Source organism: Pogoniulus pusillus, chromosome 7 (assembly GCF_015220805.1).
Source record: "Pogoniulus pusillus isolate bPogPus1 chromosome 7, bPogPus1.pri, whole genome shotgun sequence".
NCBI classification, from domain to species: Eukaryota; Metazoa; Chordata; class Aves; order Piciformes; family Lybiidae; genus Pogoniulus; species Pogoniulus pusillus.
In genome coordinates, this window is record NC_087270.1 from 7,074,261 (window position 1) to 7,090,816 (window position 16,556).

Consider the following 16,556-nt stretch of genomic DNA (forward strand, 5'->3'; position numbering starts at 1 on the left):
CCCTGAACCGTGCCTGAGAATTGTCTGGAGACAGACAGCTGACAGGGGCTGAAACCAAGCCAAGGATGGCTTCATCAAAAACTTCATAGCACTGGAAGATTGAATTCCAGTGCCTAGGGAGCACAGGGCCGATGTTCAGTTTGCTAGGTCAGATGTAGTCTAAAAATTGTTCTAGAAAGGCTTTTACAATTTCAGTTTGCTTTAGTAAGTGTCATAGTTGGCTTCTGCTCCACATTAATTAAGCAATCTAAATTCCGATGTCCTGTTTTTAGGAGCGTTCATGCTAGTAAGAGTGGGAAATTGTGTGTGCAGATTTAGAGCAAAACAAAATGTCCTCTGAATACTAAGCTATGGAAAAAAAAATCTCATGTAATGAAAGTTACTGGATGATCTTGGGGGTCTCTTCCAACCTGGTTGATTCTGTACTTGATTTGTTGTGATTTCTGTGTGTTTGCTCAAGTATTCATCCGCTTGAATAAGAAGCTTTTGATGCTTTTCCTGACGTATTTATAAGCTGCTCTTTGGAGATGTGGGACCTCTGCTTGGTTTTGGTGCTGGTACCCAGTCTGAAAGTCACAGAATCCTTGCTTAAACCGGTGGTGCCCTGGAGCTGCCTAATTGTAATCTAAAACTGACTGTTAACCTGGGAAATAACTAACTAGGATTTCTACCCAGCATAGCCCATGTAGGTACAAGAGTAAGAGCCCTGAATGTGCTGTTTCATTGTGCTGTGAAGGTGATGAGTCAGCAGCTGGTTTGTGTTGTACCTCCTCATATATCACAGTATCACCAAGGTTGGAAGAGACCTCACAGATCATCAAGTCCAACCCTTTACCACACAGCTCAAGGCTAGACCATGGCACCAAGTGCCACGTCCAATCCTGCCTTGAACAGCTCCAGGGACGGCGACTCCACCACCTCCCCGGGCAGCCCATTCCAGTGTCCAATGACTCTCTCAGTGAAGAACTTTCTCCTCACCTCAAGCCTAAATTTCCCCTGGTGCAGCCTGAGGCTGTGTCCTCTTGTTCTGGTGCTGGCCACCTGAGAGAAGAGAACAACCTCCTCCTGGCCACAACCACCCTTCAGGTGGTTGTAGACAAGTTGAATAGTAAGAATCAGCCTCCTAGGGAAAAGAAATAAGGCATAGTATGTCAATTGGAGTTAACACTAATTTCAGCTTCAGTTAACTCTGCAGTAGAGGCACAAGGCAAAAGAAAGATGACCAAAGAGCATGTCGTGTATTGGTACATCAAAAATGTGCACTATAATGGTGCTCAGGTTTGAGACTGAACAATTTGAATGCAGATCATATGCAGAAGCAGCTGATTATCCATCTCAAGATGCTGCTGGTTGATTTACTGACTTTGGGAAATATTTAATACTACTTTTCCTCAAGGCAACTGAATCCTGTAATTAGATGGAATTGCCAGTACTGTTTGACTGATGTAAAGGTAGAGCAAAAATCAGCAGGAAATGAAAATGTAAATAAACATTAGATAAAAGGTATTGCTTTTTCAGCAAAAGAGAATGTGTTGAAAGGCTGAAAGAACAAAAAGATCTGAAAGTTGTATTGAATGCCTGGATCTGAGTTCAGAATATCATCACGCTATGCTGCAACGCTTAATATTTGCTGTGGCATATTTATGATGCTTAACAGAGCTGTATGTAGCAGGAGCAGTAAAATACTAGAACCATTTAGAATCATAGAATCAACCAGGTTGGAAGAGACCTCCAAGATCATCCAGTCCAACCTAGCACCCAGCCCTAGCCAGTCTACCAGACCATGACACCAAGTGCCTTATCCAGTCTTTCCTTGAAGAGCTCCAGGGATGGTGACTCCACCACCTCCCTGGGCAGCCCATTCCAATGCCAATCACTCTCTCTGCCAACAACTTCCTCCTAACATCCAGCCTAGACCTCCCCTGGCACAACTTGAGACTGTGTCCCCTTGTTCTCTTGCTGGTTGCCTGGAATAATGTGCAGTGTAAGTGTAGCTTGAAAAGCAGTGATGTTTGGTGGTGGGTCATCAGCAGATGAAGTTGAGACTCTCTACTAAAAATGGAAGAGTAGTGGTAACTGAGGTAGTGTGGTACAGCAGAGACAAATAGAATGACTAGCAGAGGGGAAACTCAAGAAACTTCTGTGTTAGCTTTTGGCAAACCTGTGCACTCGCAGAATCCCTGAACCTTAGAATCAACCAGGTTGGAAGAGACCTCCAAGATCATCCAGTCCAACCTAGCACCCAGCCCTAGCCAGTCATCTAAACTTCCTCCTAACATCCAGCCTGTACTTCCCCCAGCACAACTTGAGACTGTGTCCCCTTGTTCTGTTGCTGGTTGCCTATGAGGTGTATTAATTTCAGGGTTTATTTCTTCAGAACCAGCAGATTTGGTCTTGAAATGGCAGCTGAGCAGCACTTCAGTCACTAGTAATGGTGTGAGAGAGCAGAACCTTTATTTTGAGGAAATGATCTCACATGCTATTTATAAGGTAACATAAGTGCATGGTTGCACTTCAATTAGGATGATCAAGGCCAGACATCTACTAAGTTTATTCCATTAGCAAGATGAACTTAAAGAGGACTGTAGAAGTGGGTGGGAATGGAGAATTTTAAGCACAGGAAGCAGATGATGTTCAAAGAGCATCAGATTATTTATTATAGAAATACAATACTAAGAAACCAGTCTCCAACATGGAAGGCTCCAACCCTGAAGCCTTGGTGATATATCTCTGCTACCCTAAACTGGCTTGCTTTTGCTTCCTTCCTCAGAAACAAATCTGCCCACCATGGTGAATGCTGAGCTCTCCACCTACCCTTGGACATTTTTCCTGTGATACTTTTAGCAATCGTGGCCCCATATATGTAGGGAGAAAAAAATAGTTCAACTCCTAGAATTGTTGATTGTGCTCCTAGTCCTTATGAAGCTGTAGCATTCTGAGTTGCCACTGCTACTTGAAAATACAAAGGGGTTTAATTACATGAAATGCAAGTCTTAGAAAGATCTTCAGCAATATGACACTTGTGTTGGAAGGGAATGTGAGTATGAAAAGCATGTGTGAGTAAGAACGTTTGTCAGCCTATAGAGAGCATCTGCAGCTCAGGGAATTTGAGGATCCGTTTGGAGATTGCCAAGCCCAGGAGCAGCACTTGACATCTGTGGATGTGTGATTCAGCAAGCAAAGAGGCTTGCTTCTGATAATTAACTCTCAGAGCAAAAAATTGCTAGAATCTTTAATGTTCTTCACTGACAAACCCCCCCTTTAATCGGGTCCCATGGCAACATGCTTCAGATGCATAAATCAGTGGCCAGAATTATCTTCTACCTATAGAATCATAGGATCATAGAATCAACCAGGTTGGAAGAGACCTCTAAGATCATCCAGTCCAACCTAGCACCCAGCCCTAGCCAATCAACCAGACCATGGCACTGAGTGCCTCATCCAGTCTTTGCTTGAAGACCCCCAGGGATGGTGCCTCCACCACCTCCCTGGGCAGCCCATTCCAGTGGGAAATCACTCTCTCTGTGAAGAACTTCTTCCTAACATCCAGCCTATACCTACCCTGGCACAACTTGAGACTGTGTCCCCTTGTTCTATTGCTGGTTGCCTGGGAGAAGAGGCCACCCCCCACCTGGCTACAATGCCCCTTCAGGTAGTTGTAGACAGTATGTGACACAAAGCTCTGGAGAGTCTGTGCTTATTCTAGTGTATTAAATGTTTTTGCTTGGGTTTTGTGAGAGTCAGATCAGTTCAAAGTTGTATCTCCTTTTCCTGAAAGAGATGTTTTTGGTGGAAGTAGAACATGTCATCTCCAGTTTAAACCCTAGCAGTGTCTTTTTTTTGCTTTGAGTTGAGGGTCTGCTGAGTCATCTACGAAGTAATTCACATCCTGCAGGTTTCTGTAGTAGCTGTTAAAATGCAGTTAGTTGTTCTGTATTGGGGAAGAAAAGTTACTGGGCCATAATCTCTGCTATAAAGTTCCATTATGATTTTCCCTTCTGGAAAATGAAATTTGACCTTGTAAACACTTGGATTTCTTTGTAAAAGATGAGTTCAATACTTTATTGATTGCAGCTTCCCCCTTCCCCCCCCCATTTGTTTGCCAGATACCTGGCGCCGGAGTACAATCTGATTTTATTCTTTTCTAGTGAAAAATAAATGAGGCAACTTGGACAAAACACTTCTGTTGGCTCATTTTTTTGAAGAATACCTTCAGAGTGACAAATGAGGAGTACAGTAAAACGGAGCACATGAGCAGCATTGACCTATTTAGTCTGCATTTCATCTGGTTGTGATAATCCTGGATGAGACTCTTTAATTCTGCTAAGACTATTTGAGAGAAGCTGTGGTCTTTTTTTTTTTTTTTCATTAAACTTTTTAAATGGTTTTAAAGTAATATTTTTTTTTCCTGGGTGTGCTAGTTTAAAGCTAGCTGGAGTGTTTTGGTGAGAAGGATTAGATCACAGGCTGTGAAAGGGAAAAAGGATGATGTCTATTTCACTCATAGGCTTGCTGAGAGGTATAAGAGCAAGAATCCAAACATAGGTAGGGCACTTCTGAAGTGCTGGGGAACTTGGAGCTGCATTTTTTTCTCTCTCTAGCCTCTCTGCTGTCTCTCTGATTAATCCACTTTGCTTCCTAACCCCCTTGGCTGAACCTCCATTCTTCCGTGAGACTGGGGTAAGGTTGAGAGGGGTAGGGGGAAGGTGGAAGGGCAGTTGGGAGCCCCTCCTGGGGACTCAGGTTTCTGGGAGGGCTGTTGTGTTTCTGTATTCCCTTTTCCCTTGTCTATTTCTGTCTATAACTGTATATACTGTAAATATCTGCTTGTATATTGAGCTAAGCTGTAAATATAAGCTTCATTCAATTTCCAGAGCTGGCTGAGTCTAGTCTGGGTGATTTCCACAGTGTGTGGGGGTGAGTAACACCCAAACCACCACACTGGGTTTAGATGACCTGGATTTGGAAAAGTAGTAGTATTTTTCAATGGTAACAATTGACATAAGAATTGACTTTGCAAAACTGGAAAAAATGAGTCAAATGCTCTTGAGATGGCCTCTTCTGCCAGACAACCAGCAAGAGAACAAGGGGACACAGTCTCAAGTTGTGCCAGGGGAAGTCTAGGCTGGATGTTAGGAGGAAGTTGTTGGCAGAGAGAGTGATTGGCATTGGAATGGGCTGCCCAGGGAGGTGGTGGAGTCCCCATCCTTGGAGGTGTTCAAGAAAAGCTTGGCTGAGGCACTTAGTGCCATGGTCTAGTTGACTGGCTAGGGCTGGGTGCTAGGTTGGCCTGGATGATCTTGGATGTCTCTTCCAACCTGCTTGATTCTATGATTCTAGTTGTGTTGTCCAGATGGAGGCGTTGGGTCTTACAGGCCTTCTCCAGTGCTTGCTTTCTTCCTTGAATAAACACCTTTGCTGTTTGTGACCACAATAGTCTCCTTGCCCAGTATGAGTTATTCTAAGGTTACGTGCTGGCTGTGATTAACTGGCTTGTTTGGACTAGATTTGAGGGTGAGATCACAACTCTCCCCTCCTAATTGGTTTAACAGTGTTGGACTAAAACAGCTTTTGATGTGTTAGGTGTTTCTTTTCTGTCCATAACTCTTTCTTCACTGAGGAGAAGAGGAGGCTCAGGGGTGACCTTATTGCTGTCTACAACTACCTGAAGGGAGGTTGTGGCCAGGAGGAGGTTGCTCTCTTCTCTCAGGTGGCCAGCACCAGAACAAGAGGACACAGCCTCAAGCTATGCCAGGGGAGATTTAGGCTTGAGGTGAGGAGAAAGTTCTTCACTGAGAGAGTCATTGGACACTGGAATGGGCTGCCCGGGGAGGTGGTGGAGTCGCCATCCCTAGGGCTGTTCAAGGCAGGATTGGACGTGGCACTTGGTGCCATGGTCTAACCTTGAGCTCTGTGGTAAAGGGTTGGACTTGATGATCTGTGAGGTCTCTTCCAATCCTGATAATACTGTGATGCTGTGAGAAACTCTAGGCTTTGTTAGTGGAAACATGCATTTGTATCTGTTTAAAATGGAATCAAAACATTTGCATTTAGGTTTTTTTCAACCACAATCTCCCCTTGTTTTCCATTTCCCTGAGCAGTTCTTTGTACTTTCCAGACTCTGGGGGGGGAGGAAGGTATTTTTTGTGTATGTATATGTTTATTTTGTGTAATTTTGGGTTGAGAATGCAAGGCTGTTAACTGTCTAAATCATAGAATCAAGCAGGTTGGAAGAGACCTCCAAGATCATCCAGTCCAACCTAGCACCCAGCCCCATCCAGTCAACTAGACCATGGCACTAAGTATCACAGTATCACAGTGTGTGACAGCACAGGATGGCAAAACACACTATTTCCTGATGTTGTATGTTGAGACTAAGCATTTCTGGGTATAGAGGATGCTCATGTCCTGGTTGCCCATTCTGTGTCTATGGTAATGGATTTTCAAGACGTTAACAAAAAGCCTAGGAAAAATGGAAGGCAGAAGCTGCCAGGTAAATATGACAGATCTATTTTTGCCTTACTGCTGGCTAGGGAAGAGCTGGAAAGCCAGAGACTTGCCAGTCAGAGCTTCCTGGCAAAGAGAACTAAGCTATCTCATACCTTTGGAAAAAACACTCTGTATGACTTGTGGCATCTGGGAAGTCGATTGCAGAGACTAGAACGTTCCTGTCTTTGCAGCTGATTTACATCCTGGGCCAAGGAACAATAAATAACAAAAAGACATCAGTAATAGTTACCCTTTTTTGTTCTGATGGTTATGCAGTCATAAAGTAGATTTTGTCTCTTTACAGTTGAGTTTTTGTCTTGTTTTAATTATGATTTTCCATTTCCTTGCTACCTACGTGTCCCAGATTAACCCTGGCTCCTTGCTTTCTGTTGGGATGTGGATTGAACACCACGCAAAGAGGTTTTCTTGGGGTTTGGTGATAAGCATGCCAGCTGAATGAGGAGAGGCTGAGGGAGCTGGGGGTGTGCAGCCTGGAGAAGAGGAGGCTCAGGGGGGACCTCATTGCAGTCTACAACTACCTGAAGGGAGGTTGTAGCCAGGTGGGGGTTGGTCTCTTCTGCCAGGCAACCAGCAACAGAACAAGGGGACACAGTCTCAAGTTGTGCCAAGGGAAGTCTAGGCTGGATGTTAGGAGGAAATTGTTGGCAGAGAGAGTGATTGGCATTGGAATGGGCTGCCCAGGGAGGTGGTGGAGTCACCATCCCTGGAGGTGTTCAAGCAAAGCCTGGCTGAGGCACTTAGTGCCATGGTCTGGTTGACTGGCTAGGGCTGGGTGCTAGGTTGGCCTGGATGATCTTGGAGGTCTCTTCCAACCTGCTTGATTCTATGAATTGAAGTCTAAAAATTCAAAATGATCTTGTGCTGATTTGTGTGTTTTGATTTTGTTTTATGGTTTCTTGTTTCTTTTCAATTTTAGGCTTATAAATTAATGTTGGTAACCTCTTTATATAACTACTTAAAAAATCTTTTTGCAGTACCCAGGGTCTGTTGCTGTAGCAGAAGAGCAGTGTGATCTCTTGACTAGTGAAGTGACTTAACTTCAGTCAGGTTTTTTTCAGTTTATAGGAAGGAAGATGCCATCAGGGTGACCAAATGGGCAGAAGGAGCTAAATTACTCCTCTAAGTCTTTTTAAAGAGGAAATTGTACATGGTTAACTCCTGGGGGGAGTGGCCTTGAAGCTGATCCCAGGTGGTGTTGATCCCTCCCCAGGGGTGGGTCTGAACACTGCCAGGTGCTGGTGGTTAGGCTACTCTCCCTTCCTGTTTACAAACCATAAAAGCAGGGGGATTTCAGTTTGTCTTTCTCTCCCTACCTGCCAGCATCAGCGTTCCTGTTCCTTGCTGCTCTTCGTCACACCACGTGGCCATCACCCCATGAGGTAGACAAACCCATTGCCATCAAATCTGGTTGTGTATTTACCTATTCTGTGCCTTGTTTTCCTTTTCCTATATCTTTGTAACTTCTCTACCTCATCTACCTTTAATTTATTGTTAAACTTTTCTCCTTTTAACTTCCAAATGGCAGTGAGATTATTTGTTTGGGTCTCCATTCCTTTCCTCTCTCTCCATCTAATTCCTTTTCTTTTGGGGAAGAGGGAAGGGCATCTTATACATTGTCATTGGTTCTATCAACTATATTTGAGTCTCTGGGAAATTTAAATTAGAACCTAGGCAGAAACTAAGGTCAGTAAAGCCCCCAGCTGTGAAAAGGGTCGTTCTGCTCTTCAGCTCAATAGTAGTGCACTGTTAGCTCATGTTCAAGTGCAGCAAATGGGGCAAAAAATGTTATGGTACTTTTTGCTTGCTTACAGTTTGACCTTTAGATGAACTATGTTTATTAACTGCACATAACTAAACATGCTTGTGTAGTTCTGAATAAACAGTAGAAGGAATCTGCTAGGGGAGCTCTTATATATGTTTTAATTTATATATATGGAATGCCTGCCACTGTATTGATAAGCATTCTTTGGAACCACTCTGAGGTAAGAGCAAGGCTCAGTATCAGTTATCATCAGAGGTTCTTTTTTACATTACCTGTAACTTTTACCAGGTGTTGTGATTTTGTGTTCAATTTGATTTTGTTTGTGGGTTTTTTTCCTTTGGTTTTGGTGTTTTTTTCCCCCCCCAGACTGTACAAATATAATGGATTAATTAAGAAAAAAGAACCCATTCAGTTCCTTGAAGAGAGGAAAGGATTTATCTGTGTGGGGATATTGTTTGGTTTAATTTGTGATTCATGTGTAATGAAGGAACCATGCTTTGCTAGCCTTCCTGTTTCTTTCTAGCTTGAGAAATCCTCAGCTCTCTCCTTAGGATAGACAGCTTGGCTGTTTGCAGAATGTTGTTCTGGTTCCTCAAAGGTTGAATAAACTTAGTGTTTTCTTCCAGGTGTGTGTTAGAGTGCAGAAACTAAAATCAGAAGTGGTTTACCTTCTGTCTTCATGAGCAGCTGCTTTTCCTGCATGATCCAGCATGTCTCTTGAGGTCTCAGCTGTTGAGGCTGTGGTAACAGTTCTTGGGAGATGTCTGGGGGCTGCTGGTAACCTGCATGTGGTGCACCTGGCTTCCTCCCTCTTTTAACAGATCTGGAATCAGCTGACCTTCCAGTGATAGTCCATTTTTTGACTTCTTTTTTTAATCCAGAGAAATTGACTTAGGTTGAAAATAGTATTTGGCATCTTCATGCTAAATATTAAACCTGGAGTTTGCCATTGTTTTTTCCAAAGTAATTTGTTTCATAGCTAAGGCTTAATTCATGGTGATCATTGAGGCCTGCATTTTCTTCCTCTGTTGGTGTTTTTATTTTAGCCTTAGAAATGTAGTTTCACTGGAAGACTGCTTGAAGATGTTGCATGGGCAGTTTTGATACCCTGCTGCTTAGTGACAAGAAGAATTCAATTGCTAACAATAGCATCTTTGCCCTAAGCTGCTCTTTTAGGTGATTTGAATTAGAAAACTAATAGCAATGCAAATAGAATTTGAATAGTAATAGTAAAAGAGAAGATGCTTAAACTCTGAGCTGTTGTCCCCACTTTCACCTGTCCTGCTTTTTGGAAGAGGGCTCTTCAACCTCTGAGGGGAAGCTGGACAGCCTGGGAAAATCATATCCCTGTTGTTCATACAGCACAGCTGTAACATCTCTACTCCTAGCAGTGTGACCCCTGTGAAAACTCTGCTTCCCAATGCCAATTCTGATTCTGGAAGCTCAGTAATGAGATGTTTTAAAAAAGTAGTTAGGTAACAAGAGAAAATCCCTCCGCACTATTCCAGTTTCTCATCCCTGGAATAGGAAAGTCAAAGTTTGCTATTTTAATGTCTTTCTGATTTATTTATGTGCTGAATCCATTTTCTTGATGGGAACACATATTGCATTTTGGCATTGCTACCTCACATATGGCTCAAGAGGCTCAGATCAGGTTCCTGAACAAGGAATTAATCTCATTCTTTGGCTATTTCTGCATCCCTTCCATCATCCTGAGCTGTATCAGATCAATGCCAGGTTTCCATTGGATTAAAACTTAGAAGATTCTAATAGTATTAACCCTACCTCCCAGCTTGCTACATTAGAGATGTTAAGTGGTGTTTTTTGCTCTTTTCTCTAGAAAATGAGACAGTGAGTGTGATGGTTTGGGGGAGGGGGGTGACCCCACTTTGGAAATCACCCAGACTAGACTCACTTGGCTCTGGAAATTGAATGAAACTTATATTTTCAGCTTAGCTGAATAGAGAAGCAGATATTTACAGTATATACAGTTATAGACAAGGGAAAAGGGAATACAGAAACACAACAGCCCTCCCAGAAACCTGAGTCCCCAGGAGGGGCTTCCAACTGCCCCTTCACCTTCCCCCTACCCCTCTCAGTCTTACCTCAGTCCCACGGAAGAATGGAGGTTCAGCCAGGGGGTTAGGAAGCAAAGTGGATCAGTCAGAGAAACAGAGGGTGAGGTTAGAGATGCAGCTTGGAGCTCCCCAGCAGGAGAAGTGAGACTCCTTTAACTATGTTTGGATTTTTGTTTTTATACACCGCAGCAAGCCTATGAGTGAAGTAGACATCAGCCTTGTTTCCCTTCCACAGCCTGTCATCTAGTCCTTCTCACCAAAACATTCCAGCTCAGCTCAAACTAGCACAGTGAGTGGCATGTGGTGTTATTAGGTGGTAATAGTTCATTGTTAATAGAGGGTTTAAGGTTGGGTGGGGTTTTCTTTGATCCATTGAAATACTGTTATTTCTTCTCTTAACAAAGTCATTCCATACTGAACTAACACCAGATGCTGCCAGTTTGCCTTCATGGTAGAACTTCAAGAAGAATTTTTGCTGTCAGTCAGTGTTTCGTCGTTAGGCACATGTAAAAGGTGGTCAGAGTTTAGATTGGTAAAGGAGAAGGTGAAGTTAATCAGCTGAATTGAGTTGTCTTTTTCTTCACAAGGCTAGCTTAGGGCTGCTTTTCTGAGGTTTAAGCATTACACTCATGTACATTGAAGTGTAGCTGCTTGGGTCTTTTTTTCTCAGACTACTGAATTGGTCTTACATGTTTAGGCACCCAAGTTTTAGATACTCAAATGAGAGGTGTGGAAATACTGAAGATTAACTCTTTGAAGGTTGCTTTCAGGTCCTGTTTCCTTCTTGGCTGCTGCAGTAGATTCCAATCATGAATTCTCTACATTTGTTAATGCTATGCATCTATTAACTGTTCATGTGCAAAATTGCCCAGGTGCAAATTCTGTGGCAGCACAATGTCAGTCAGTGTTAATTGCCATCAGGTGTTGTCCTCTCTGCTAGTCCAGAAAGCTAGCAGGTGATCTGAAAGAGGTCATCATTAGATGTTGCTTGCTTATGTTGTTTCAGGTTGCTACAGCAAGTTAGTGTGCTTCATTTCAGCATGGACAACTCTGTAGCTTACATGGTGGTGTCTGCTGTACTCCTTTCTGTTGAACTTGGATGACTTCATTTTGCTAAGAGTGATATATATCATTTTTCTGTAGCAATTGAGAAACAAGCATGGCAATCCCATGCCTCTTCTCCCCTTTTTTAACAGTAATCAGTCTTTAAACTCAAATATATGATAGAGCTAGCAAGCTGAGTATCATGAGGTCACATTGTTTCCTACATAGTTCTGTGGTACAAACTATGCTTGATCTTAGATGGAGAAGTGATCTGAACAGTTTAGATAGGCTGAGGCCAGCACCATGAGCTTCAACAAGGACAAGGGCTGGATCACAGTATCATCAGGGTTAGAAGAGACCTCACAGATCATCAAGTCCAACCCTTTACCACAGAGCTCAAGGCCAGACCATGGCACCAAGTGCCACGTCCAATCCTGCCTTGAACAGCCCCAGGGACGGCGACTCCACCACCTCCCTGGGCAGCCCATTCCAGTGCCCAATGACTCTCTCAGTGAAGAACTTTCTCCTCACCTCCAGTCTAAATCTCCCCTGGCACAGCTTGAGGCTGTGTCCTCTTGTTCTGGTGCTGGCCACCTGAGAGAAGAGAACAACCTCCTCCTGGCCACAACCACCCCTCAGGTAGTTGTAGACAGCAATAAGGTCACCCCTGAGCCTCCTCTTCTCCAGGCTAACCAATCCCAGCTCCCTCAGCCTCTCCTCATAGGGCTGTGCTCAAGGCCTCTCCCCAGCCTCGTTGCCCTTCTCTGGACATGCTCAAGCATCTCAATGTCCCTCCTAAACTGGGGGGCCCAGAACTGGAGACAGTACTCAAGGTGTGGTCTAACCAGTGCAGAGTACAGGGGCAGAATGACCTCCCTGCTCCTGCTGACCACACCATTCCTGATGCTTGGGTCACAACAACTCCATGCAGTGCTGCAGGCTTGAGGCAGAATGTCTGGAAAAGTGGCCAGCAGGAAAGGACCTGGGAATGCTGGTTGACAGCTGGCTGAACATGAGCTAGCAGTGTGCCCAGGTGGCCAAGAAGGTCAGCAGCAGCCTTGCTTTTGTCAGAAACAGTGTGGCCAGCAGGACTGGGGAAGTGATTGTGCCCCCTGTACCCAGTACTGGTGAGGCTGCCTCTTGAGTTTTGGGTTCAGTTTTGGGGCTCTTGCTACTAGAGGGACATTGAAGTGCTGAGGTGTGTCCAGAGAAGGGCAATGAAACTGGTGAGTAGTGTAGAACACAAGTCTTACAAGTTGCAGCTGAGAGAGTTGGGTTTCTTTAGCCTGGAGAAAAGGGTGCTGGTGGGAGACCTTTTCACTTTTTACAACTCCCTTTAGGGAATGACTCAAAACTTTGTAAGTTTCTAACCAAAGTCTAACTTCTACTGTCAGGAAGATTTCTTCCCTTACTCCACAGCTGTCATTGCAAAAGGTTTTCATTTTCATCTGTGGTATTCCACTGATATAAAAATAAAATTTAAATATAGTATTTAAATCCATGTTGGATTTATACTTGTCACTGCTTTTTGTTGTCTTAGTCATCACTCTGTTTCTTAGCTACTTCAGAAGGGCACCACTGAAAATGGATACTATTATTTTTCACCTTACATATGACTCTTGTTCTGAAGCATTATGGATTGTCACAGTCTGTCTTTTCCAGGGTCTGTAACTGAAATCTGTAGCTAAACCCTTTTGTTCTCCCAGGAGTTTTGTGCAACTCAAGTCAGATGCTGGGAGTTTGGATACTGATGTTACCCCTCCTGGTCATTCCCAGTGTTTCACCATTTGAGTTTGGTGGCCTTTGAAAAATGCCAAAGCATTTTAGGATGCTTATCATACCATGACTGTGGGAATGGGAGATTGCCTTTGGGCAGTTCAGTCTTGGTGGTTTCAGAGCTGTTGTTACAAGCGTAGTGTGGTAAGTTCCTCTTTGCTATCACAGTCAACTCCCAGTCAGTAGTGTTGTTGTAAATAGTACAGTGAAGTCATGGCCTCAGTCTCCCTGAGGTTAATGGAAGCATTCCTGGTGCTAGCATCTTCTGTTTGAACTGTAAGTTTTTAAGAAGATAGAAGCATACAAGAACTTAATGGTTCATACTTGTATTAACTGAGGTGGTTTGAATTGTTCAGAGTTTAGTTGAGTAACTAAAAGCTTAATCTTCACAGTGGTGTGGCACATTTGGGTACCTGTCATACCACTGGCTTTTAAGGAGTTATTCTGATGTAAATTTGGTGAACTCTAGCATGGAATTGAGTCATAGATGTCTTACCTCTGTGGCATTTGCCCTGCAGATATGATAAGTGACACTTCCTTGTTTCATTCCTTGGGATCAGATTTGTCTGGGTTTTCCTTATGTGTTCCTCTGAAACAAAATAGAGTTCTATTGATGCTCATTTTGTTCTGTGCCTTACATAGGTTCTTACAAAAGCTGCATTTTCTGCTCTCACATGATCTCATCAGAGTCCTAGCTTGCATTACACAAAGAGTAAGATTTTCAGCTTGGGTGCTAACAGAGAAATCTTTGGTTTTTGAAAGGATTAGAAAGCTGAAAGCGGTGTAAGGGAGGTTGTTCTTAAAGCAAGCAACCCTCACCCCGTGGAAGCAAACTACCTTTATGAATCTTAAAGTTGCAAATGGGAAGAACTGAAAATCTGGGGAGATTTTGAAAATCCAAAGCTCCATTCTCTCCAGGTCACAGAGAGTTGGGATGGCTTAAAAAAAATTACTGGGAGAAAAAAAAAAACCAACCCAAAATACAGCTGCTGCTAATTTTAGGTGGAGGTTAAACAGCAAAAAGAGGGATTGCCCAAAAATCTGTGGAGTATTTGTATTAGAGGACAGTTTATAGTTGGAGGTAAATGAACAGAAAGGGCTTGGCAGAGTGCATGTGTCTTGGTTGTGACAGGTAAGACTAAAGATGCTTTGCAGTACCAGGTATTGGTTCAGTAACTTTAGGACTTTTTTGTAACAACAAAAAACTAGAAGTGTTGGAAAATATTGGAGAAACAGTTACTTAACCCCAAAAAAACCCAATTAATTAAGGACCTTACTATGCAGACACTGAATAATGGGGGATTTGTGAGGCTTTGTAGCCTGTGCTGTAGCATAGACTCAGTACCTTTATTTTTAAGCGTTTCATGCAGAAGATTACATTAAAACTGAAAAGGGCTTCCAGCAGATGACTGAAAAGAGATTAAGAGATTAAATCTTCAAATAAAAGGAAATTAAAAATCATGGGTTTAGTTTTTTTTAACTTGAAAAGGAATTCTCAAGGTACACTTGCTAGAATAGAATCATAGAATCAACCAGGTTGGAAGAGACCTCCAAGATCATCCAGTCCAACCTAGCACCCAGCCCTAGCCAGTCAACTAGACCATGGCACTAAGTGCCTCAGCCAGGCTTTTCTTGAAGACCCCCAGGGACGGTGCCTCCACCACCTCCCTGGGCAGCCCATTCCAATGGGAAATCACTCTCTCTGTGAAGAACTTCTTCCTAATATCCAGCCTATACCTACCCTGGCACAACTTGAGACTGTGTCCCCTTGTTCTATTGCTGGTTACCTGGGAGAAGAGGCCACCCCCCACCTGGCTACAACCTCCCTTCAGGTAGTTGTAGACAGCAATGAGGTCCCCTCTTGAGCCTCCTCCAGGCTAAACACCCCCAGCTCCCTCAACCTCTCCTCATAGGATTCGTGCTCCAGGCCCCTCACCAGCTTTGTTGCCCTTCTCTGGACATGTTCCAGCACCTCAACATCCTTCTTGAATTGAGGGGCCCAGAACTGGACACAGTAGAGAACAGTGTTGGATTCCTAAGTTCTGTCTGGCCAGCTCGATAGGCTGTGGCTAAAGTCAGCTCTAAACTTGTCCTGAAGCAAAATTAGTTGTTCAGCCAACTGAGCTTTAATCGACAGCTGTCACTCAGAAGAAATTTGTGCTATGGTTTTACTTCTGATGTTTTGCAAGGATACATACAAGGTCTTTCACATAGACCGTTCCCTGAGTGGTGCATCAAGTATGATGGTGCTAGACAGCTTAGAGAACAGTTCAAAAGCAATAGCAGCAGCTTGGCTTTGTCTTAGTCTACGTAGAATCAACCAGGTTGGAAGAGACCTCCAAGGTCATCCAGTTCAACAACTGCTGGTACCTGCTACAGAAGAGGAGGAACACAACCATTTGTGTTTAGTATGTTCCTCACACAGCAGCATGGAGAGTGAGAGCCTGTGCTGATGCAGGAGGTGACCTTATCAATGGAGAAAGTAGTTTAATAAATTTATGAGTCTTGCTAATGCTTTTATGTGGAGAAAAACTTAGCTGTGTCTGAAACACAAAAATCCATTTGTTTTCACTATTCTTGGCCTGGGCTGCAGCTGCTTTACTTACGTTGAGTAATGATGCAAATCCCTCCCTTTCAGTGGTGATTCAGTTTGCCAAAGGAGTTGTGTGGATACAAGGCATAGTCATTGCTATTATTTAAATGGTTACCTTGCAGTTCCACCATGTGGGTAAGTGGGAGGTGAGAATCCATCTGTGCCCTGTGTGTGGGAAACATCTAATTTAAAAGACCATTTTAGGAGTTGTGAAGATTTGGGGGAGGCTGTTTGTGTAAATTGTACTTCTGAAAATGCTTTTTTTTCTATAAGCAAGGCATCTTTCTTCACTGTAAACCAAGGACACATTGTAAAAGCTTAACTCTGTAACTTTAGCACATCAAAATAGTCTGTATTCTGTAAGCTCTGTTGGTAGATGTTTATCAAAGGGACTAATGGGTTGCATCAATACATACCTTCATATACACACCATCTGGAATGTCATTACATTGGGGTGACCTTATTGCAGCCTTTCACTACTTAAAGGAGGCCTATGAGGACAGACTTTTTAGCAGAAAAAAATAAGGTGTCAGGTTTTGGTTTCAAATTCTTGTTGTTAAATCAAATTTTCCACGTTACTGTACAGATTTCTTTTTCCTTTCCTATTTTTGTCCTTGCTCAGAATATTTTATGGAGAGTTAAAGATTAAAAAACAACAAAACAGTTGCAAGAGAAGATTTCTTGAAAGAGCAAGCCCCAAACGCAGAAACTTTCTCCTCAGCATTCTGGCACACACATTAATTATCACAGTATCACCAAGGTTGGAAGAGATCTCATAGATCATCAAGTCCAA

At 43.2% G+C, this 16,556-nt stretch overlaps 1 protein-coding gene across 9 annotated transcripts in view; it reads left to right on the forward strand.

The window, feature by feature from the left end:
* The window catches only part of DST (dystonin), a 337,092-nt gene that overhangs the window by 62,794 nt on the left and 257,742 nt on the right, over positions 1–16,556 (forward strand). Inside the window, exon 1 of one of the 9 annotated variants that reach the window (XM_064145800.1) lies at positions 7,826–7,889. The exons of the other annotated variants lie outside the window; for them this stretch is intronic. The gene's annotated coding sequence lies outside the window, so the exon portion shown is untranslated. Of the gene's footprint in view, positions 1–7,825; positions 7,890–16,556 lie in introns of those variants that run through there. 9 annotated transcript variants of the gene reach the window in all.